The sequence below is a fragment of the Camelus dromedarius genome, chromosome 11 (assembly GCF_036321535.1).
Source record: "Camelus dromedarius isolate mCamDro1 chromosome 11, mCamDro1.pat, whole genome shotgun sequence".
Lineage (NCBI taxonomy): Eukaryota > Metazoa > Chordata > Mammalia > Artiodactyla > Camelidae > Camelus > Camelus dromedarius.
In genome coordinates, this window is record NC_087446.1 from 59,704,099 (window position 1) to 59,727,681 (window position 23,583).

The 23,583-nt window shown below is 38.6% G+C and overlaps 1 protein-coding gene across 1 annotated transcript in view; it reads left to right on the plus strand.

Moving 5' to 3' along the window:
- TAFA2 (TAFA chemokine like family member 2) overlaps window positions 1-23,583 on the plus strand; it is a 439,465-nt gene that overhangs the window by 42,013 nt on the left and 373,869 nt on the right. Inside the window, exons 3-4 of the mRNA XM_031462350.2 lie at window positions 7,893-8,027; window positions 8,889-9,979. The gene's annotated coding sequence lies outside the window, so the exon portion shown is untranslated. The remainder of the gene's footprint in view (window positions 1-7,892; window positions 8,028-8,888; window positions 9,980-23,583) is intronic.

Sequence of the window (23,583 nt, forward strand, 5' to 3'; positions counted from 1 at the left end):
AAGTGATTCAGAGACAGGGGCTAAAATTTGTGGCCTTAAAACTTCCTGGGTTGCCAGTATAAGTTTTACTAATACAGTTATTCCACAGCCTTAAATATAATAATTTCCACCAAAGAGAATAAAATATGTTATTTGTGGTTTCTGTTTTATATAATATCATAGCTGCATTTTTTTCTTTTTTTAAGAACTAGACTATGAGGCAGATTTCAAGTTTCAATCATTTGTGTTTATTTTCAAGCATCTTCAGGAGCTCGCTCTAATATTAAAAGTTTTAATCATTTGTACATAATTTCTTTACTTTGGAATTTGTATCTCTTGGACTTAAGTGGTTAGGTGCATTTTTTATTCTCCTTAAAGTTATGTAATAGTTGAGAAACCTATTGCATCAGCAGAGTTGCAATTTATTTTTTTCTCTCTAGAGTTAGATTACACCTTTGGTAATTTAGAATGCCAATTAAATAAGAAAGTGTTTTTAAATATTTCATTTTTATTAGTACTTTTTTTGGTGGTAGAGCATATTACTATCTTAATTATCCTAAGAAGCTTTTAAAAGAAAGCAGTTCTATCCGCCAAGGAGAGAAGAATCAATGTTCAAAGAATGGTTATTAAGCAGAGTGGAGTAGAGTGATTTTTCCTCCATAGATGTCAGAGAACTTGGATAGGTTCCTTGATACCTTGTCAACTTGCAAATCTTCTAATGATGGCTTGAACCACAAGCGATATAATTGAATTATGATCTTAAACAATATTTATTGCTTGACTACTGGCTTCTTACAATTTGGTGATTTTGTTGTGATGTTGGTCATTAATAATAAAGTTACTGCTAATAAAGCAGTAAACTTTGTGAAATACTTTGAAATACAAACTGGAAAAGTTACTCCTATGATTGTCCTTTATAATTAATTGCCCTTTTAACTCATATTAGCTATGCTTTTGTCAGTGGGAGAGAAAGGATTTGCAAGGAAGAAGTCAAGAATTTTGAATAATCCTGGTATATTAATGACAATGCTTTCTATCCCACTTTTGGAAACTAAACCAAAAAGTTGAGAGTTACTGATCCAATCTACGACTTTGGATACTTGCGCGCTGTGTTGGGGCTGATACTGTAATAGAGACAGGATTTCACAATAAAGGATGACCCAGAGAGCCCAAGAACAAACCCTGAATAATTATGAAAGAAAATATATTACTGTTAAAAATCCTTTCCTAGAGCTCTATGGCTATTTTTCTACTTTTTAAATTTAAAGTATAATCCAACTCTAAAATTCACTCCTCTTTGCCATTCATGTAATTGGATTGATGAACTGATAGCTTCTTTTGTAGTGATGTCATCATTTAGCTCTTTTAGACTGTGTTCTTGACAAGGCAGGTGCTATCTACCTACAGTTAAGTGTGTAGTGAATCCACTTAGATGGTGATGTTGTTCCAATGGTAGTTTTAATAGATCTCCTGTTGCATGTTGTTTGCTTGGGTTTGTCATTACAACTTGAGGGAACTTGATTTCTATAGGTTTCCCATCAGTTGTCTAGCTAGAGATTTTGTTGATTACCTCCGATATTGGCAATTCCACTAATTCTTTTTGTGGCTCATTACGCTGTCTAATTAACCTGTACATTAAAGTCTGTTTTAAAATGTGTTAAAAAATGGAATATATCTCCTCTTATTTTGGGCTGCTTCCTTATATACAGTTAAATTTTATTCTCTTATTTCCTTTTACTCCTTTATTTGTTTCTAAGATTGTGGAACAGGCACATCTTATCACTTATACTAGTTAAATTTTTCATTTTTAAAAATCTGGCTTCTTATTTTCATGTGCTTCTTTTAGTTGTCAGAGTGTCTTCTACCTGTGTCTGTAAGCTTTACCATCAAAGACTCCAGAACCCCTGTCATGATGTGTTTTTGTTGCTGTAAAGCAGACAGTATGCGCTACCCTGCCTGTCTGTAGAAACGGCAGCATCTGCCTGCAGTTGCTCTACTTTTACGCTGGGTGGCCGAAATGCATGAGAGTTCTTGAAACTCTCTTAAACCTTTGCAGGCAATATTTTGATCATGTTGGATGACAGAATCATCCTTTATTATACTGAAATTGGGGGGAAATCTTGTACACAAATCCAAAGAAAGTTTGAGTGGAGGAATTTTTCAGAGTTTGAGCTTGAACTTTCTGAAAATAATTAAGTCAGAATATATAGAGTGAAGAGAATGGACTGAGAACTAGGAGACATGAGTTCTTATTTATGCTCTTGAGTCAAAAAGACCTGGTTATAATTCTGGCTGCTCTCACTTTCTAACTGAATTTTGGGGCATATTACTTAATCTCTGAGCCTTAGTTTATACGTCATAAAATGAGTATCTATTTTATAGAAATATTATGAGAAGAAAGAAATGTTGTTTTTCTTTCCCATTTTTGATTAAAAACTTGTAAACATTGCGCTCTTCTTAGCTTCAGTCAAAAATACTTTTTGATGCATGGTCAGTTAGTTCAGTGGATTCCATTCCCCTCCACTCCATTCTTAGCCATCCATTCTGTGGATGAACAAAACTATGGGTTATTAATATCTAGTTAGTTAGTAAATAATATAGGAAAATGGGAGCTAAAAACCAGGAAGACCAGACCCTTAAGCATGGCACTGAAAACTACCTTGCTGTGTGAAATCTTTGGGCCCCTGATAAAGTGAGAGTCTGTCTGCTTCCACAACCTTGCAGTGGGGAAGTGGGGGAGGAAGAGGGTGAAAAGGGAGTGAGGCCAAAAGTAACCTAGTTAATCTGATAGACCAGGCAAGAAGAATGAGGATTAGAAGAAACATTAGTTATCGATGGTTCAATGTGTGCTCAAGTCAAGAGACGGATAATCTGGAGCTGGTAGTATTGAGCAGGAGAATGTATATCACACCTCAGGTGGAGACTGAAGGAACACCAGCTTTTGGTAACTTATGAAAATTTTATGAACAAAGACAGCCAATGACTTAAAGGAGGTAAAGCTGTTAAAGACCCTGGACTTTCTACCTCAAACCAATGGAGATTTTTATTTCTGATGGAAGAAGGGAGCAGTTTAGTAAGACATCATCCTTCATCCTGATGGCCCTGCCCTCTCATCTACCCTGCTAATGTTCATTACATGGCCTGTTAATTTCTCATAGACTTGGAGTTTGTCAGCCTCTGCCTAATCCTAGCCCCATGCTAGCTGTTTAGAATGATTTTATAGCTATTTACTTGTTTCCTGTTTAGTTCTAGAAATTATGAGATCTCAGCCTACCATGATGTTAATAGCTTCTTTCTACTAGCAAGTAGTATCTGTAAATAGTTTCTTGCTGCCTTGTACTACGGAACTAACGTGTCCCAAAGGCCAATATTCGTAGAGCCTAATTTCAGCCCATTAATAAACAGAATAGGTAAAAATTAAGAGCAGTCAATAGACAGCTTTGTTTTACCCCCATTGCCTTCATGTCTTAGGCCACTATCTTGTGTGACACCTGCTTGGTCCTTGGAACTAATATGTCTTTGGCCCATGAAATGATAGATTTGCCTCTTGGCTATCTGATGACCCTCTTTTTTGGACTGCTATTTTCGTCACTTCAGCTAACCTCCTAACTTTAGAATTTCTCAGACAAGGAGCAGGTACTTTTCTCGAATTTCACATTTCCCCTCAATCTACTGGGAAACAAATGTTATGTTCTCCTAAGGGCCCTTTTCCACTCTGGTCTCTGCAGCTCAACAAGCATCTGGCCAAGGAGTGAGACCAAGCTTGCCCGTCTCATCTCATCCCTCCCTGTGGCCAGCCTCAGGTTCACTAGGAATGAGGATGTCAACACACTAGAGACCTGGGCTCAACACCAGTTTCTGTGTTGTCACAGGGAAGGGCCTGTACTAGGTGCAGCAAGAAGCTGTTACCAGGTCTCTTCCTTTCCTAGCGCCTCTGCAGTGTGGGCACTTCTTGGGGAAAATGTCTATGTGCCTGTAACTTAAACAAGTTGATCACCAAGAGATGGGCCTTCTAGAGTCTAGGCTCTGAGTGGACTGAGAAGTGGAGTGGTCTTTGATCTTGGACTGAGTGTAACATTTTGGAGAGGTGGACCTTTCCCTGTACCCTAGGAAGCACTGTGGTTCAGCTGTTGGAGCAAATTAGACTTCAGTTACTATTCTAAATAGAGCTTAGTGCTAAAATATGCATAGAAGCAGCTGAATGTAGGAAATAGAAACAAGCAGGTGGGGCTCTGGAGGTCAGCAGGACAAGACAGACCTTAAGGAGTGCACTTGAGCTCCCATTTCTGGTGCGTGTGCGGGTGCAGCAATAAAGAAGGCCAATTTTGTAAACCATGTGAGCATTCTTCAAGATGGCCAGGAGGCACTTGGGAATCTAGTGTCCAGATGAATGTACTTCTTGAGATCAGCAAGATGGAAGCCTAAAGTCATTATTATTGGATATTAAAATAAATGTGGTCACACATTGTTTCACAATCTTGTGAATTGAAATATATTAGTTGCTCATTCATTCATGTCGGTGGCTTTGCTGGATGAAACAAAGATGAACACAACTGTGTACCCTCAAGAAACATATAGTTTAATGTGGGATAATCTATTAAAAATGACTCAATTACAACACAGTGTGGTGTTAGAGGGGAAGTGTTAGGTGTTGGGAGCACACACAGTTAATACAGTGGATTAGGGGAATTACAGATAATTTGCTAGAGGAGATAACTCTTGTCCTGAGCCTTAATGAATGAATTAGTTAACCAGGTAGAGATTATTTACAGAGGCGATGTGGTGATGCCAAGGGTTTCAATGAAGTCAATTTGAGAAGCCCTTATAACAAGTGTTACTCATCTCAATGCTTTGGAGTTTGGTGAAAAATCAGGGAGTAAACAAATCAAACCTCTGAATAACCAGCATAGATGCTGTCAGGTCCATGTACCAAAGATGACATAATCACTGTCATATAAAAGTTGCTAGTGATTTCTAGCTTAACAAGTCAGATTTTTATAATATTGTTGATAAATATGAATTATAAATTAAAGTCTTGAGATTAATTCAGTGGCTAGTGTGGAAAGTATATTAAATCTTGGAAAATTTCTGCTTTCTAGTGAGACAAAGAATTACAGAAACATGTTCCATTGCATTGGTGAAAGCTGCTGGACGGAGTATATCTTTTAAATTGATAATGGGAACAGACCAGGGACTCAATAATCTGGAAAAACTTGTTTTTACCCAAGATAGGTGTCTTAATCTGTAACGGGAATACTCTGCTGTCCACAGTTCAGCCCTGATACCTGGTGGATTAAGCTACTGTGCAAGATGCTAGCTTTCTGGGGATAGCTATTGTACTAGATCGCAAAACCAAAAACAAATACTCCCCATCACCCCTGCCCAGTACCAGGTTCTTGAATGTGTTTTTGTAGCTCTACCCATTAAGAGATGGAGTCTTTCTTCATCTCTTGAATCTGGCTGGCCTGATGAACTGCTTAGCCGACGGGTCTATGGTAAACATGATGCAAGCAGAGACTTGGAAAGTGCTTAGGTATCGAGCCTTCCCCTACTGCTGCTCTTGGAAGCCCGTGATTGCCACATGTTAAAAAGCTAGTCTAGCCTGGTAGATGATAGGGCCAAGTTGCTTAGTTACTCTCCAATACTCACACTTACAGTCAGCCAATTGTCAGATGTTGAGTGAGGCTCCATACTGCCACTTGACCACAGATACGAGAGTGAGCTCAGCTGAGTCCAGAGGGCTGCTTGTTAGTCTGATCATGTGACCGGTTTGGTTTCCTAATTACCGAGCATGAAGTATTTATAGAGTATTCATTGTGTGTTAGGTTCTGTTAGGTGATGGGGATTCTAAAAGTTAATAATATACACACGCCACCTTAGGTTATGTGCAATGGATTCTGTGTTTCTGTTTACCTGATTACATGGAAACAAGAGTGGAAGAGACATTACTAAAAAAGGTAGAAATGAAATGGTTATCACCAAAGAAACAAAACAAGAAGAGACAATGGGGAATGAGTGGCACTCCTCTATATGTATGTACTAGGAATCAGAACTTTTTGTCCATGTGTTTTACTATCTAGACTCTGGCAGAGTGCTGAGGGAAGCTGGTGCTGACTTTTCTTCTCTTTCCCATGAATAACTTGTTTCTATTCTTATTAATGAAAGCACATTCTTTGGCTAAGTTTTTTCCATATCTAGGTCTGAATGATTTTTATTTCCCTATAATATAGAAGGTAGAATATTTTAGTCATGGTGCTGGGGAGGGTAGGAAAAAAAATCAAAGCCAAAACCTAACCCCAAACTAGTTTTGGATTCAGGTAGATTGATCTGGTTTGATTCCCAGGTTTGCCACTTAATCACAGTGAAATTGTCTCAATTTTTTTCTTATGTAAAATGAGGTTATACCATATACATTATGACATGTTGTGAGGATTTGAGACAAGAATTTGAGATAATAGAGAAAGCCTCTAGCAGAAAGCTTAAAATGCCCCAAGGTGACGTCTTAGTAAACCCTCAGAACATGGATAGCTACACATGCCCAGAGTTTCTATTGAAGTTCTGCATTCCAAGTAATTATTTTTTATTGCTTACACCTGAGGATGCAGGCAGTTTAAATAAACATGATAAGAAGTACCATCTCAGGATTTCTATCAAACTAGGGAGGCATTTGCCATTTTGTTTTAAAGGGAAAACAAAACATTTGATTTCAAAGTCTAGGAGGTGCTAGAAATAGGAATATCTTGCTCTAAAAATCATTATCTGGATATTTACAAAAAGTACAAAGTTATTACAGAATTTCAGTATGTATGTATCCAAATCATATGACTTTGGATAAGAAATTCTATTTATACATTTGTTCTCTTTACTTTTTTTCACATTTTTGCAAAAACATAATGGGTTTAATTAGGAAAATAAGGATGAAAATGTCATACATTTTAACAGTAGGAATAAAGTTTTAACAATTTGATAAAATGATAGGTTTTCCTATAATCACAGAGAGTTACTGAATTAGAAGTTAGAAGTATTGTAAAGTATACTTTATGTTTCTTGTAAGAAAGGAAGGCCAGTGTTCTAAAGTGACTTTGTAAATGGTTTTTCCTTCCAGCACAGGGCCTGGGTTTCCAGTCATTCCTGCTTGGATTCCATCCTATTACTTAATATAGCAGACTGAGAATTGCTTTAAGATTTGCAATGAAATAGCACCAGGTGTTTTAAAATGTAAACTTTGCTCCCTGGGGAAATAAGTTACAAGATAAGAGGAATGAAATAAAAATCTTTGATCATAGGACATGAATCTTTTGAAAGAGACCATTTAAGGATACCTCAATTGATTGCCATGTGTTTGATTCAAATCTCCTGTAGTACAATTAGCTAAAATAGTAAAATCCACATGATTCAGTTTTGGCTACTCATTTTAAATGACTTCAATTAGTCTAAATTATTTTCTTATAAATTCTTTTCTTTCTTTATACCTATACTAAATTAGATTATCAAGTTAAAATAGAACTTCTCCAGATTCAGAGTGAATAAGGATAAGGAGTTTAATCAAAGTTTGGATACATTTTTAAAAATAATTTTTTAAACATGTAGAAATATTTTTTGTTTTTTTATTTTTATTATTAATTTATTTTAAATTTTATTTTAAAAATTTTTATAAAGTTTTAAAGGTTACTTTTCATTTACAGTTATTACAAAATATTGTCTGTATTCCTCATGTTGGACAATACAGTAGTTTGTATCTCCCACTCCCCACCTCTGTATTGTTCCTCCCCTCCCATTGGTACCCACCAGTTTTTTCTCTATGTCTATGAGTCTGCTTCTTTTTTGTCATATTTACTAGTTTGTTGTATCATGCAGAAATATTTTGAATGAAAACTTTCAAATAGTAAGTTTAAAAAATCTAAATATTAAAGTTACAGATGGAACCTTGCTTTGAACTTGACTGAAGTAACAGAACATTATAACATCTGTGACACTGCTGTTAACTGAACCAAACTTGGGTCCAATCTCCCATACACAGCAAAGCCAAACTACTGGTTATGGTGAAGGTAAGTGCAGCGTTTATTGTATTTGCCAATCTTGATCAAAGTGAACTTAAGAAGACCCTTCATTTGAGCTCCTATGCATACTCCTTAAACCAACATCCAAATTGACCAAACCTGTAAGGACATGACCTTCCAGGTTCTTGTTATATAGTTTCTGTAAATATCCCGAGGTTCCTTCAGCAAGGACTCTACTTACGTAGGGCTGCAGTGCAAATCCTCTAAATCCATTAGAGGTTGGAATTTGTAAAACTACAAAATTCTCTGAAACCAGATACTGTTTTCTTTTTCTTTGTGGAGAAATTGGAGTCCTAGTTAACAGATAGTAAAGCTGTCTACCCCGAGACTCCCTCTGGAGGGAGACATAGTCCAGCTTTTATACCAATTGCCGCCCTCTCATCTTTTACTGCCTCCTTTTCTGCAAGACCGCAGTTTGCTCTCAGCAGCAGCTGCGGCTGCTAACTGAAGTGGCTGTTGGGAGAGAGACCGAGGGAGGCAACGCCGCCTGGTCCTGCTTTCTCATTTTCCTGCTTAACTCAACCTGGAGTGTTGGCACCTGTTTTCTCCCTGCGTTCTCCTTGCGCCACACAGGGAAGCCAGTCACTCCGGACTCCCTAGACGTCCAGGCTGGGTGGATTAATAAGTGGTCTGGGTGGAACGGGTTGGGGTGGGGGGTGGGGTGGAGTCTGCCCTCTACGTTGACTTTCTGAAAGGTACCGCTAGGGTCTTTTAACAGTGCAACGCCTAGGGTGGGAGGCAGAGACGAGGCTTCGGTTACTACACCGCTTACTTGGTTTTCTTCTGGTGATCTGGATTTGTTTCCTCGACCTCGTCCCCCGCCCCTTCTCTCTCCCCTCCCTTTTTTAGCGAAGTGACACAGGCAACACCTGCTCGCTGGTGTTCGACGTTGGAACTCACACCTTCTCTCGGTGGAGACGGTGCCAGCGTACTGGGGACAGGAGGGCAGCAGCGATTTTCCTTCCTCCCAGCCCATGATGCCTAGAGGGGCAGTGGTTGGGCTGCGTTGGGGCTCTGGCCGCAGCACTTCAAGGCGGAATTAAGGGGCTGCAGCTGGTCAGGAGTTGCTGCTAAGTGGACTCCGCGCAGTCTCCGAGAGGGTATCAGCTGGGACCTGTCTGCTAAAAGCGGGAAAAAGAGCACCTGAATCGGGGAACTTCAGCGTCTTGGGGGCGGAAGTCCACCGAGCTCAGAGCGTCTCCTCCTTCCTACCCCAGCAACTCCTGCACGTTGGAGACCCGGGACCTGGGAGAGCCAGGGAACTGGAGAAATACGTGGCGGAGGCTGTTTTCCTGAAGGTGAACCCTTCAGTCCAATTGCCTTTCCCCAGGAGAGCAAAAGGGAGGGCAGGAGAGAGAGAATCGAGGATACGTGTGTGTGAGAGACAGAGACGACGTGTGGCGGGAGGAAAAGTCTTCACTCGGCGTTAAAAAGCAAACAAATCGGAGATGGAATAAGCGGTAATTGCTGCAAGACCGCCTTGATTCTCGCAGTCGGGGAAGCTGAGCGCACCGCGCGCATCGGCGAGGAGAGCTGGCGACCGCGGGAGCTGGCGAGGGCTGCGGGACTTTGGCTTTTCCTTACTAAACAAATCTTTTGATTACTTTGACTTGTGAATAACGACGGGAGAAAAGGGACGAGCCCTTCGCTAGCTACCTTCCATCCGCTTTAAGGGGATTCCAGTTTGGATGTCAAGAGACTCCTGAACCCTCTTTGCCATCGGAGGAGGAAGCACACGCGCGCGCACACACGCACGTTCAGGGCCACACTCACACGCCCTCCACGAGCACACACCACTAGACCTCGGTTCCCTATGCCCCAGAACGGTGACGGCGGATTGGCATCTTGGAAGCGATGCAAGAGCGATAAGGCTGGCGCGGGCCCGCGGAAGCTGCTGGAGCATCGCTAGGTGTTGCCGCCACCAGGAAGCCGGGCTGCAGGTAGGTCCCAGCCGCGCCTCCCGCCGCCCGCCAGCGCTGGGGACTCGGGCGGCCGGTGGAGGACCCGGGGCCCGGAAGCCCTCCCTTCCCGGGGGGTCAGGGGCTATATGGGGCTCGCCCAGGGAAGGCGAGAGGTGATAGCAGATGCTGGTTGGGCGGCTAGGGTAGGGGCGGGGGTGGAGGGACGCCGAGTGGGGATCAGAGCGAGCGAGGGAGGTTCCGAGAGCGGTGCCCCCCGCCCCATTTCTCCTAACACGTTGAGCGACCCGGCCGAGGATTGAAGTGGGTTTTACTTCGATCCCTCAACCGAACCAACCCCGTTTGGTAACCATTTTGGACTCCTAATAAGAAGTCGGGGGTCACGTTCAAAGAAGGATCAATGGGATATGTCAAAGCGCCTTTCTGAAACCCCCACTTTCTGTCCACTTATGATTAGTTAATTCCCGGGCCTGTCTGCAGAGGGTGGATGTTTCAGTGAGGCGATTGGTGTCTCCATCTCTTAACTGTTTTCATAAAGAATCATCTTGATAAGTTCCAGAGCCTCTTCTGTTTAAAGGTTTATTTAGATTTGGTAACGGACGCTTTTCTAGTGAATGAAATAAAGCTTCAGTAAAGGACACTATCGGAGAGCTTTTGGAAAAGGATCGTTAACTGAATAGCGTTAACTGAACCGCTTCGAGGAACTGATGGTTTTTCATTTCTTTCTGTATAGATGCCTCCGGAATCTTGTTAATAGTACAGGATTTTCCTGCCCCACTGCTTTCACGTCCCTTCCTCCTTCTCTTCCAAAAGGCCAGGTTCCACCAAGAGGTGTTTTTTTTTTTTAGGTTACTTATCCTCACTTGTCAGTGGGGAATGTTTTTGCAGATACTGCCTTTGCAAAAGGAAAGTTTGAGATCCATCGCCCTATTTCTCCTAGAACTGCAGGCTGAGCTACCTAGTCTCCACTTGAAAAGGACGAACTATAGATGTTTGCAGAGCCCCGGGGTAGATGCCAGGCTTTCCTAGTCAGTACTCCACTTCCTGAGCAAGTGTTAAATAATTGCCTGAAGCGTGCAGAATCAAACGTGTAGTCACTATAGTGGCTAGCTAGCCTCTCTTCACCTTGTGCTGGGTGAGTTTGCTAGTGGCAGTAAGACAGAAAAGAAAATACCTTCTTTTTGTGAATGTTAAATCCCCTCTGGAATTTTGCAAGCATCCTACCTACTTGAAAAAAAAAAAACCAAACAAACCTATATACAACTTTTGCTCTGAAAAGTACCCCCAAAGCAGTCAGTGTATAAGGGTCTTTTCCTCATGACAGGATGAATTTCAATGACTACTGACTGCATAGTAACTATCTGGTTCCTGATTGTTTGAGACATCAACATTCAGATTGTTACCAATTAACACTTTGAAACTGCTCTATTAAACAATGTAAGTTAAGACAAATGAGTAATTTAAGATTTCTGTGTAAAGTGCTGAATGACAGTAACTAGTGAAGGAGACTGAAGATACTTCTAAAGCTCTTAAAACCCAAAGCATTGAGATTATTTGTATTTATTCCAGCCTTTCCATGTTTATGCATGTGCTCTCAAACTGGTGAATCTTAGAATTTCAAATTTGGCACCTAAGATCCTTAAAAATGATCAGACACATTTAATTTTCTCTCTTCTTCGTTCTGGATCTCATCCTGGGTCAGTTGTTTGCATGTTGGCCTTTTTAGAGTTCTAATTTTTAGATCCATCAGTAGCCTTTGAAAAGCCAGCAGTAACCACACTGAAGCTAATTTTATTTTCATTTTCTTAATTTTCAATGAAAATTGGGTTGTATTATTTATAGATGTAATACTATGAGAGCAGTGTCCCTGCCAACTGAATGCTTAGGGACAGTGACTTTTAAGAGGCAGAACACAGTTTTGGTGTGTTGCTTTATTCAAATTAGGCATTTTTTGAGACTAAAATCTTGATTCTGGTCTTTAGTACAGTTTCATAGTTTAGGATGCTTGAATTTAAATATTTATTTATAGTGCTATGATTGATGTCTCTTAAAGAAGGACCAAAAAACGTTGACATGAAAGCAAACATCTATAATGCTACAAGTTGTGCTAAAAAGGAACCTAAGTTTTCTGAGGATATGTGATTTTTGAATCTGAAAAATATTAGTTATTTTAACAAGGACAAATTGGAGAGTGAAGATTCATTGAGATCCTATGCATCTATGTCAGAAAGGGTGCATATTGCTTGGAGACTGCATTATAGTATTTACTAACTACCAAGTTATAAATGTGATGACACAGCTGTAGAAAGATCTGTTTTTAGACATGGCCACTTTTCCTTTTTAAAAATTTATGAAATGATGAAACTTAGGGGGTAGCAGGAGATTTTATAGAAATTATTTTGTATGTTATCAGAAAATTTTAGTGGTCCTGGATTCTGTATCTTCAATATAGTATTTTAATGATGATCCTTTTACAACGTGTTTTTGAATATTGAAATGTTGAAAGTGCATTTTGGGGTTGATTTCTCACTAACTGCAGGCTATGGATTACCCTGTACAGGTAGGGTAAGATGTGCCTCTCCGGCGTTTCCCAGGCTTTTCTTGTCATGGGCCCTAATACAAGTTACTATCAGAGTCTACCTAAGTTCATCTGTGCATGCAAACTGCTAGGCATTTGCCTCTCTAATGCATGTCCCAAACTAGGAATGTTCCAAAGTGTCATCAGCTATTTCTAATACGTTTGAGAAGATGAAACAACCGGAGTGCGAACAGTTCGGTGCCCCTGCTTTTCCTTCTCCAGTATTTTATTAGGGATACCTCATTAAGTCTCATTATTCTGCAGCTGTTTTGTTCATTGAAGATTCAAGTAAAAATAAGAAACTTTACTGTGCAATGCAGTTTTGTTTCCTAGCTGAAAAGCCATAAGTTGAAGTGAAATAAGCACCTAACATAGTTCATTTTGATTTATACCTGATATTTACAAATGCAATTCATCAACCTGTTATTAGTAGGGCTCCTTCAAAACAAAGAGAAGAAATGCACTCACACAGACTGGTGCTGGATGTGAGGGCCAAACCAGCTGAATCAACCTCCTATCTGGTCCACATACTTGCACAGTATTTCACATGATATATCTTGCTTATGAACCACTGATTTTTTTTTTAAATGACATGTAATATGGTGAATTTGCTATTGTGTTGGAAAATTCTTTGGTTCACTTTGCTTTGAAGTACTTGGAGCACATGAAACTACACCACTGGAAGAGGAGGAATAATCTCAATGTGTTACCATAAGTCTTTTTGGAGAACAGTTTTACTTTAGGTTTGGAGTGCAGTCTAAAAATGGGAGATGGAAAGGTGAGCCTAGAAAACAGAGGCCTAGAAGTTAGTTTTGGTTTTTAGTTATCATTGACCATTGATTTATTGGGCAGTTTTTGAAAAGTCTGATTCTATTTATTTGACACAGTGATTCAGTGCCCTTGTCAATGAGAAGAAACTAAAAATGCATGTCTTCTGCTTATTTTTAACAAATTTAAAGAGAATGGTTAGACTTACTGGAATGTGAAGAAAAACAGTATTTAAATACATTTTTCTTCAATATGGATTTAATCTCTATATCTATACATATACATGCACATACATACATATGCTTTTAATGGGACCGATGTAAAAGACTGGTTTTGTGTTGAAGGGGGCGAGAATGACTTTAAAAAAAAGTCTGCATTTTTAGGTACCTAGTTTTTCACTGTTTTACATGATTTGACCTACAGTGCAACGGTTTAACAAGGTCATTTATAATTGAGTTTTACTCTTTGAGCTCTTGTTACAGGCAGAATTTTTTCTCTTCAGTTTTTCTTTTGGAGATATTTTTATTCATTAAGCTACAGCTGCAAAAAAGGAATCAATTTTGTCCTCTATGTTGGGGTGCTTTGGGATATGTTTATTGACACTATGACTGGAAATTTCAACACATTTTAAACAGTGAATATATCTGTATGCTGTCTTTATTAAATATGCGCCTCCATAGTCAGAACACAAACCATGCATTATAGTAGAGCACACCGTTCTGGTTTACAAATGGTGTCTACAAAATATCCAGAAACATACTGATACTATACTCTAGATTTGTTAGATTTCCCCAACTCACCCACTTCCAATGTGTATACCACATGTGTATGTTGAATTTCATCCTGTGCTGGAACTGTAGGCCAGCTAGTCACTGGAATTAGTGAAAATCTAGCCTGTTTAGGCAATTGATTATTAGTACCATTGAAAAATATAAGACTTCCAGGTTACTTGGAATTCAGATGAGACATGAATATATAAGCTATAAGGAGAGTATTCCGTTTTATTCACAATTATCTATATGCGGTATGAGATTAAGGAATCAGAGCTTATATGCTTATATTAGATAAGGTCCTTCTAATCACTTCCTTCAGTCTCCTAAATTACTCCAGAGTACCTGTAATTATTTTATGATTTCCCCTGAATGGCCAGTTAGCGAAGGTACATCTCCCTTTCCTCTAGCAATAGCACAAACATACTTATTCAATTAAATTTGTATTTATAATGCTCCTTTTACACAGTAGATTTTGGAAACTCCTTACAGAGAGATTGGATAATGTGAAATTGTTGCCTCCTTAGCAATTATGGTGGTAGGCTGAATTTAGTACTTTGACAAAATGGGGACAATCAGCCAAACATGTCTGCTTTGCTCTTCTGTCTCCTGTGCCATGGAAAGGTAGTTCTTCACATAAAGCCTAAAGAGTGCAAAGCAGCTTTTTGATGAATGCAAGATTTGTTTTACTAATTTTTTTTTTTTTTTGCTCCTATGAACTAGTCACTATATAATTGCATGCATGTGAATGGGCAACTGTGTTGACCTTTAAAGGTCATGCAAAGATTCTAAACCTTACAATTTGCAGTGTTAATTGCCTGTGGCCTCCTGTCGCTGCATATGGAAGTTTCTGTTGGGTTTAATAACACAGAGCAACATTTTCTTTGGCTTTCTTTGGCAGATTATGCAGCTCTTTGTAAATAAATTCATGGAGGTATCCATAGTAGGCACTATCCATAGTAGGTATAGTAGAAGATTTTTGGAAATGGGTATTTGTGCTTGGAAATTAAAGTTTTCAATCCCGAATGGACAGGGCTAAAAGACAGATTACTTCTGGTGCAAAAACCTGATCATTGAAAATGATTATCTATACATAAAAACTGTGCCATGGTTTTATTTGATTTTTGTCTGAGTTTCTCTCTTTACATCCTTCTTGGAGATTCCAATGAGAATTGTACTTAAATATTGGAGGAAGTAAATATGCTTGCTCTCTCCTGCTCTATTATGAAAAAGACCATCTATTTGAGAAAAGCAAATTGTGTTATTTGTCCTAGTCTGCATGTTCCCGGCCTCATTTTTTTTTTTTTTTTTTTTGTCTTTATGATTGGAATAAGCACAGGCAGGCAACTAAAAAAGGTTTATGTGGTCACAGGAATCTTAGTAATGAAACCTCAACCTAGTAACAGAACACTGAGACTTTGTTAGAATGTGTTCTTCAAGAGAGCAGAACTTCTACAACCCTAAAACTTGGGTTTGTTGAAACAATAGAGCTTTATGTACCAATGCAGCCAATGTGTGGCTGTTCAGGTCAGCCAAGAATTCAGAAATGGCCAATTCAGATCGTTTGAGGAAAGTAACATATACACTTACATTTTTTGTTTATGTTAGTTTATGACAGTTCCAAGTTTATTTAAGATGGAAAACCTAGTTATTGTTACCACTTCTTTCTTAATTTACTTTTATCTTGTTATAGGTGTATGGTGGATGGCATACTTAAATTTGTTGGTGCTGGAGAGTTCAATAAATTCCTCCTTGGAATGGCCATCAGATATATCAGTGGCAGTGACCCGGTCCTACTTTTGTTTGTATTGTCTTCAGAAAACTGAGTTGAATTGAGTGAAAGAGCTCTAACTTTAGTTCTCTTTTATGGTTTATAAGGAGAAAGAAAGTAGATGACCCACCTTTCAGCCAGGCAATCCGAAGGCCAAGGGGTGAGAGGAAGGGCGGTGAAACCTCATAGTCCAGAAAACAGAGGCCTCATTTTCGGCAGCTTTAAGTTCAAGAGAACATTCCTAACCTAATTTTTCTTTTCAGCTTTAGTTCTTGAAATGTTATGTCACAGTAGTTTCCTGCTAAGACATGTATTAAGCCTTATTGCAAACTCCTTAAGATTGATTGTTGGTGTGTTTATAAATATACCAGAATTGGGTCAAAATTTAGACTTTGCTATTTGAAGATATATGTGCTCATCACATCATTTGTTGAGCAGTTAAAATTCATTGGCTTGCATTTTGGTTAGCAGATAAATTTTGAAAATGACTATTATAAAGCTAATGTGGTGTAGTGGCAAGAGCTCTGGAGAGGCTTTTGTAGTTCTACCAGTAAATAACCACATAACCACAAGAAAACCACTTCATTTCTCTGTGCCTCAGTTTCTCAGCAGTATATTTTCTTTAGTCAAGTTTTCAAGATAGTTAAAAATGTAAGTCTGTGTCCAGACCTACTAAACATCATGGCATGGGAAGTATAATAACATTGTAGGACATACCTGTATTTAGAAAGCCAAGGGGCATCCAGCACAAAAAGTTCCTGGCACACCAGTAAATGTTCCATAAATGCTTTTTAGTAAGTGATTTATAAAAAAAACTTGTTCAGCTTTATACGAGTGAGATGATGACAATGTTAGTGATGATTATGGTGATGACTAAAGACTGTAGATATGGGGATGTAAAACTGAGTCAGACTAAATATAATTCAGTTTAGCCATTTTGCCTAGTGTGCATGATGCTGTTTTGTTGCAAAACAAGTCGTGATTGGCCATGAGCCTTAGGCTTATTGGGGTTACGTGTCTCTTTTCTACTGTTGGTTTTCCTAGTCACACAGATAAAATGGTTTGGTTGATTAACTCAAATAGAACTGGGTTAACAAATGAATAATCTCCATGTACCTGTTGATTAAAGACATTCATTCAAAATCTGCATTTGAACTTTTGAGGATTTATAATCCTTGGGAAAGTTCACGTACTCAGTATTTATTGAGCACTTTCTAGGTTCTTGGGATATTTCAGTAAACAAAAAAGACAAAGACTTTACCATTTTAGTATAATACTTGAAGTTTTGAAATGAATCTGGAGGAGTAGATCAACAATGTATTTGTGCTATATCTGCTCTTACTATTCTTGTTTACAAGTATGAAGTACAGTTTTGAAAAGAAATAATTAGAATTGTTAAAATGTCTGAGTTACAGAGTTGTGAAGAAAAATATCACAGTATACCTTTAAGGTGAGGTAGTTTGTAGTTGAGTGGATTGATTGCAGCTCATAAGATCTATGATCTACAAACAATAGCTCCTTTTCCTGAATTACATGTGAAAGAACAAATTCAGATAGGCTGAATGCCTTGAGGTCAGTGACATGATGCCTCTTATAGGTGTCTGAATTTGCAACCCCTTTAAGAGTCAGGTTGGGAAGGTGAATGAATAAAGCAGACCAAATAGCAGATGACAAGTGGCAGCTGACACTCAGCTTCAGTACTGGGGAGACCATAGGGAATGGTGGAGATTCTGACCAACATCTATGTGGGATAGCTGTGCCTTGGCTATACTTGTTGCCATGCTGGATTGTGGGTTTGATTTTGTCAGATTTTCTGATTTGTAGACGAGACCTTAGATGTGTAGATTTTTTTAATGTGAAAGTTTCAAATTTATAAATGATAGTAATGAATTCACATTTGAAATACTATGTGGGCCAACAGACATATCTGCAGGCCATATGCAGGTTAAAGGCCATGAGTGTGTCATTGTTGACAGAGGGATGTGTGAAGACCGCTAGCTAGGGAGATAAGTATATGCCTGCCCTTCTGCTGTCTCTGGCCACAATCTTCCCACCCTAATTGCATTTGGAGCCCGGGTGGTTGACAGTAAAGGGCTCAGCTGGAGGAGCTGAATGATAATGATGAGTTGTTTAGTCTCACTCCTGTACTTAGTTTTCTTTCTTCTTATTGATTCATTGTGCAATTGATGCTGAAGTCACCTTGAAGTTGGTGGTACCTTGGAGGGTTTGAGAGATGTGCTGGGAATGCAGAAGTTTAAGTTTATGCCAAATAGTTGGAATGGCTCTGTAGTTTCTGTAAAGCCTATTCCTTTAGATCACTGCTTCTTAAACTTCTGTTTGCACACAAATCATGTGGGGAGTTTGCTAAAATGCAGGTTCTGCAGTAGGGCTTGGGGAATCTGTACTAACATGCTCCCAGGTAAAGCTAAAGCTATTACCAGTTGAGTTTTAAGACTTTAGAGAACTTCTTAGCAACTGACAGAGAAAGGTTGGAAGCCTCCATCCAACTCCTACTTCTCCTTGTAGTAAGGAGGCTAAACCTGGCTACCAACTCTAAATACTTTTTCTCAAAGTCTCTTTAATCTGAGCACAGAATTCATAAAGTGTTATGTTTAGTTTTCTAGTCTTCGATTTAGAGAATGTAATTTTACTCCAAAGCATAAGTCAGGAGTTGTCTTTTCTACACATATTAATGCAAGATTGGTTGACTTCCTGCCGTTTAAAGAAATAAGTTTATTTCATAACTAAGGCATTATCCACGGATGAAGTTTAGCACACAAGATAAATTTTAGCTTCTGAAATCATTTTTGGAATTTCAATAGTAATTGCTTTTTTTTAGGGCTAAAATGTCAAAATTTGGCCACAATATCTGCATTTTTGTCCTAGTTAAGTATGATGAATATGTGGGAGGATGGACTTGAAAAAAAGATGGTTTTCCCTGTGTGTTTATTGGGCTTACAACTTTAAAGTGAATCAGTCTCTCTCTCACTCGCTCGCTCTCTGTTAATCCTAAATACCTTTCCAAAATTGATCTCTTTAGGATAGAAGACATAATAGCTTATTATTTTGGGAGTTTGACATCTTCATATTATTAGAATCTTTTTTCCTAAACCAGTTTTACTAATGCCGGAAGGTATGATAGCTCAGGTGTGTGCCTCTATTCTGCTGAGACATGAGCTGGATCTCATGTCATAAGCTCGGTTCACTGGGTGAAATATTTTGTTGCCAGTCTTATCAATGCCCTGGAAATTCTTATGTTTTATTATGTTGGTATATTAATTACAAACTGAGATTAGATTTAGATATGTCAGTTTGAGAGAGTGAAGCAATTTGTTTTCTTCCAAGTTGTATGATTAGTATCGTTTGCGATAGTAATGCTTTTAAATCTTACTCAATTTCTTTTCAGTGCGTTAGAAGTTTCTATTATATAAAATAGCTTTGTGTATAGCTGAGTAATGATAAGAATGGATTTAACTGAATCTAACCGTAAGCTTTGTGAGGCGGAGCTATGTGTATCATGTTTCTATTGATTCCTGGTGCTTAGTATAGTATATATATAGCACATAATAGGTACTTAATAAATTTAATGGGAAGATGATCAATAGTTTATATAGATAGAATGTCTTTTTACATGTTTCTGCAGTGTGTGAGTGAGTGCTCTATGAACTATCATTTATTCTAATTGTGTGTGTGTGTGCGTGTGTGTGTGTGTGTGTGTGTGTGTAAGAGAGAGAAAAGAGAGAGAGCGGGTTTGTTTTGATCTGCACTTTTAATCTCTAACCTGAAAGATATATTAGCCTTAAAAAATACATACATTGTAGGCAAAAACATCAAGGACAAAAACAAAATGAGCATGTTAACCAATATTCCCATTCTTTCAACAATTTATTGTAACCTGGAGGTTTAGAAACTGCATATGCTTGTGATTCTACTGTTGTATAAATTAAATAATATTTGTCAATGTCAAATTTAAGTGTTGTTAATCACATATGGAATATATTTTGATTGCTCTTGTCAGCGACTTGACGTGTCATTCATTAGGGAATTTAAAGCCATTTATTCTTATCTACATAATTACCATTTTCATAATTTATCACAAACCAGATTTGCTTATTTCACCTTCAGGAACACTACTGACTGTGATATCATTGTTCTTGGCTTCAGTGATATTGGAAATTATTGGTGTTCTAATTTTAAATGCTATTTAGTGCAGATAGTATGCATTCAAGTATTGATTTTATTTTAGTCCTCTGGGTTAAGCAGAGCTCTTAAATGCTTGCACCATAGAAGATTTCACAAAATTAAAATTCTTGACTATATTTTAATATTAAGGAAACTCACGTGTATTATAAAATCAAAGTCAACTCATTATATCATTAAGAATGTAAAATTGAATTCTGTTGTCTTTATTTTAAAAGATTGAACTGTATATATTGGCATCCCTATTTGCTTAAAAAGTTCAAAACCCTCAAATATAATGCCTTCACTCTTTGAAGTATAAAACCTATTTTGGAACTCTTTAATGAGTCAAAAGACAGGCTTTAAATTGAGTGGATCTGATTTTCTTCTCCGTATTGTCCAAAAACACTCATACTTATATAATTAAGATCTAAGGCTATTAAGCTAGGGCTACATGGAACTTATTGAAAAAGATAGATCTATGCCTCTTCCCCAACTGAATCTCAAATATAAGGTTCATGAAGAATTTAGGTACTGTATAGTACTGAAAGATTTCCAAAATCAAGAAGTAGAATTAAAATCAAGCTTATTGTATATTGGTGAATTGTACCTTGGAGCAAAATTTGTTATACTTTTAGGAAGACTGGTTCTTCCTTGCCTAGTATCCTTTCCTAGCAGCTGATTACATCCAGTCTATAAAAGGGACTTCAGGGCTTGTGGTAATATTTCGCTTTGTGTTTTGTGAAACCTGCTTCACGTTCACTGGGTAGATGATGGTATGGCAGCTGGGAGTGAGATGAATGCAAAAAGCAAGCTAAATAACTGGCACTCAGGAATTTAAAAGGCGGCAGGGTTAGCATTTTGTAGGATATGATGGAGAAGAAGTATTAGATGGGGAGCCAGATGGAGTGAAAGGGAAGAAAAGAGGCGAGAAGGCAGGTTTGTTCTAGATAAATTTTTATACAAAGGAAATAGGAAATGACTGACCTTTGAGAGAGGGAAAAAGTTAGACAAGGAATAAATCCATGTTAATTCTTGAAGAACAAAGAGGTAAAATAGCAATGAACTGAAGTGACTATAGGGACAAGAAAGATGTATGATGCCAAACCAATTTTCCCCCTTGATTTTGTAAAAAATCTATCCAGGAATAAGAAATTTCTGTCAAAGCTTCTTCTTCTTTCTTCTTTTTTTAACCAAACTAAAAGTCAGAAAGAATGAGTCCTGCCTCTGATCTTGGCTCCAGATAGTTGTCGACCCTTAAAAAAATTACTGAACATCTTTGTCATCAGTTTTCTCAGTGGTAAATGAGAGAACTGGATTTGACGTTTACTTAAATCCCTCCACATTCTTTAAGTCAATGATACCATAGGTCATCTTATGCTTCCATTCTGTTTCCTGAACATATCTTAGACACTGCCCTGTCTGCTTCTTTCCTAGACTGTGAAATCAAGAAATGTGTTTTATTCTTTACCTTGTACCACCTGAGTTTAACCTAGACCATATTCAGGCATTTAATAAGTGTTTTATTAGTTGATCTTTAATTTTATTCTGAAATTCCAGATTATTTTCCTCTTTCATTTTCATCATAAACAAGAGTATATTCCAGAGGCACAAATAATAACCACATTTGCATCCTGCTGTATTGTTATATAAAACACTTTCATGCATGAGATTTTATTTGATGTTTAAAATGCCTATGAGTTAGGGATAAGTGCTATCCTCAGTTTCAGGTAAGGAAACTGATAGAGACTGATTTTAAAAAAAAAATCGTACAACTAGTGAGTGCTAAGAGGCTGGTTTGAATTCAAAGCCTATCTGTTGGGAGAAAATTCTCCATAGGTCTCTCAAGACACTAAGTACCCTTTTGTTCCATAATGTCTTTTGAAAGATGTTTAAAAAGTGGACAGTCATGGAAGATAATGTCTCCCTGTGAATCACAGGGCAGATTTGCTTACTGTTTAGCATACTAAAAATAATGTTGCTTCCAAGGCAAAGGACTTATTTGCTTGTAGCCCATTATAAAAGATTTGGGTTCCCTAAGCTTAAGGTTCCACAAACCAATGCATGTGCAACAGCCACATGGTCTGCTTCGCATCACACCTGTGGGGCTTAGGGACAAAGGGAACTGACTCAAAAGTGATGTTCATGTTTCTTGCTATGTAATAAGTCCTCTGTCTCTGACCCCAAGAATTTTGTCTTTTGCCAGCATCCATAAGATAGACCAGGTTTGCAAGTAAGGTTAAAAAACAAAACAAAACAAAACCCCAAAACCAAAAACTCAAACCCTTTGCAGTTCTTGACAGTGTATTGTTATGTTACATAAGAAAATTTCTTTTCCTTTATGTGGTGTATGTCCACTTTTATAGCCACTATAAGAAGAATTGCAAAAAAAAAAAAAAAAAGTGTATGACCTAATATACACAGCCAGGCTTTTAGTTCTGGGGTCCCTTTTGAGGCCCATCCTCTGCTGCCATTTAGAAAGATCCTTTGGTGGCAGTATAGAGGGTAGGTTCCATGGGGTCCGGAATAGGAAGCCAGGGAGAGCAGCTGGAGAGCTGGTGAGAATTGGCAAGAGTTTGAAGAAGTGAGTTGGAAGAAGGGAGGAAGAAAAGGCACAATTTAGAGGTAGGAGATGGAACCCGCCAGTCATGGAGTCTGAATGTGCAGAAGAGGGAGAGAGAGTGGAGAACAGGTCCTGGCTTGGGTGACTGGTGCTGTTGATACAGTGAGATCCCTAAAGCTGCTCTAGTCTTTCTAGATGAAGGTAGTTGGTCTAATTTTAAGCATTTTGAGTATGAGGTGCCCTGGGGATACCCAAGGGTAAGTCTAAACAAGTAGTAAATTTGGGTCTGGAGTTCAGGCCAGAATTATGGTTTGGAGACAGAGATGGGGGAATCATGGATGTACATGTTGCTGTTGAAGCCTTCTAACTGGGTGAGATCTCCAGGAAGAGTGTTTAACCAACTCCAAGAGGGAGCCCTGAGGAACAATAACGTATATAAAGAATCTCAGCTCATTTTAGTGCCAGAAGGAAGCCTCCTCTTTCTCTTTGTTCTCCTCTCTCTTTTTTTTTTTTCCGCACAGCTTGCTGTGACTTGGCCTCATAAACTATAGGGTTTGCTGTTCGCGTGCTGACCTGCTGCCTAGAGAAGCTGATGGTAGCAGGAAGAGAGGACAATGGAGGGAAGGGGGGAGCAGGTTGCGTGGGGCTCCTTATTTCCATCCCCCCGCTGCTACCCCTGGATGTCACTGTGTATTAAGGCCATGCCGCTGCAGAGCGGTCATGCACAAGCACGCGGTAAGGGGAGGAAGACTTTTCCTTTGTGGTCTTTACTCTCTATGGAGATCTATAGCTGTTTAAAAAATTTAAAATCCTAGCATTCACAATGTACCAGGCACTGTGCCAAACACTTTACATGAATTATCTCATCAATCCACACAATAATTCCAAAAGAAGGTACTACTCTTACCTGTTTTACAAGTAAGTGGCTTGACCATGGCCGTACAGCTTGTAAGAAGCAGAGACAAGTTTTAAATTGTACACCCTGCCTTCAGAGCT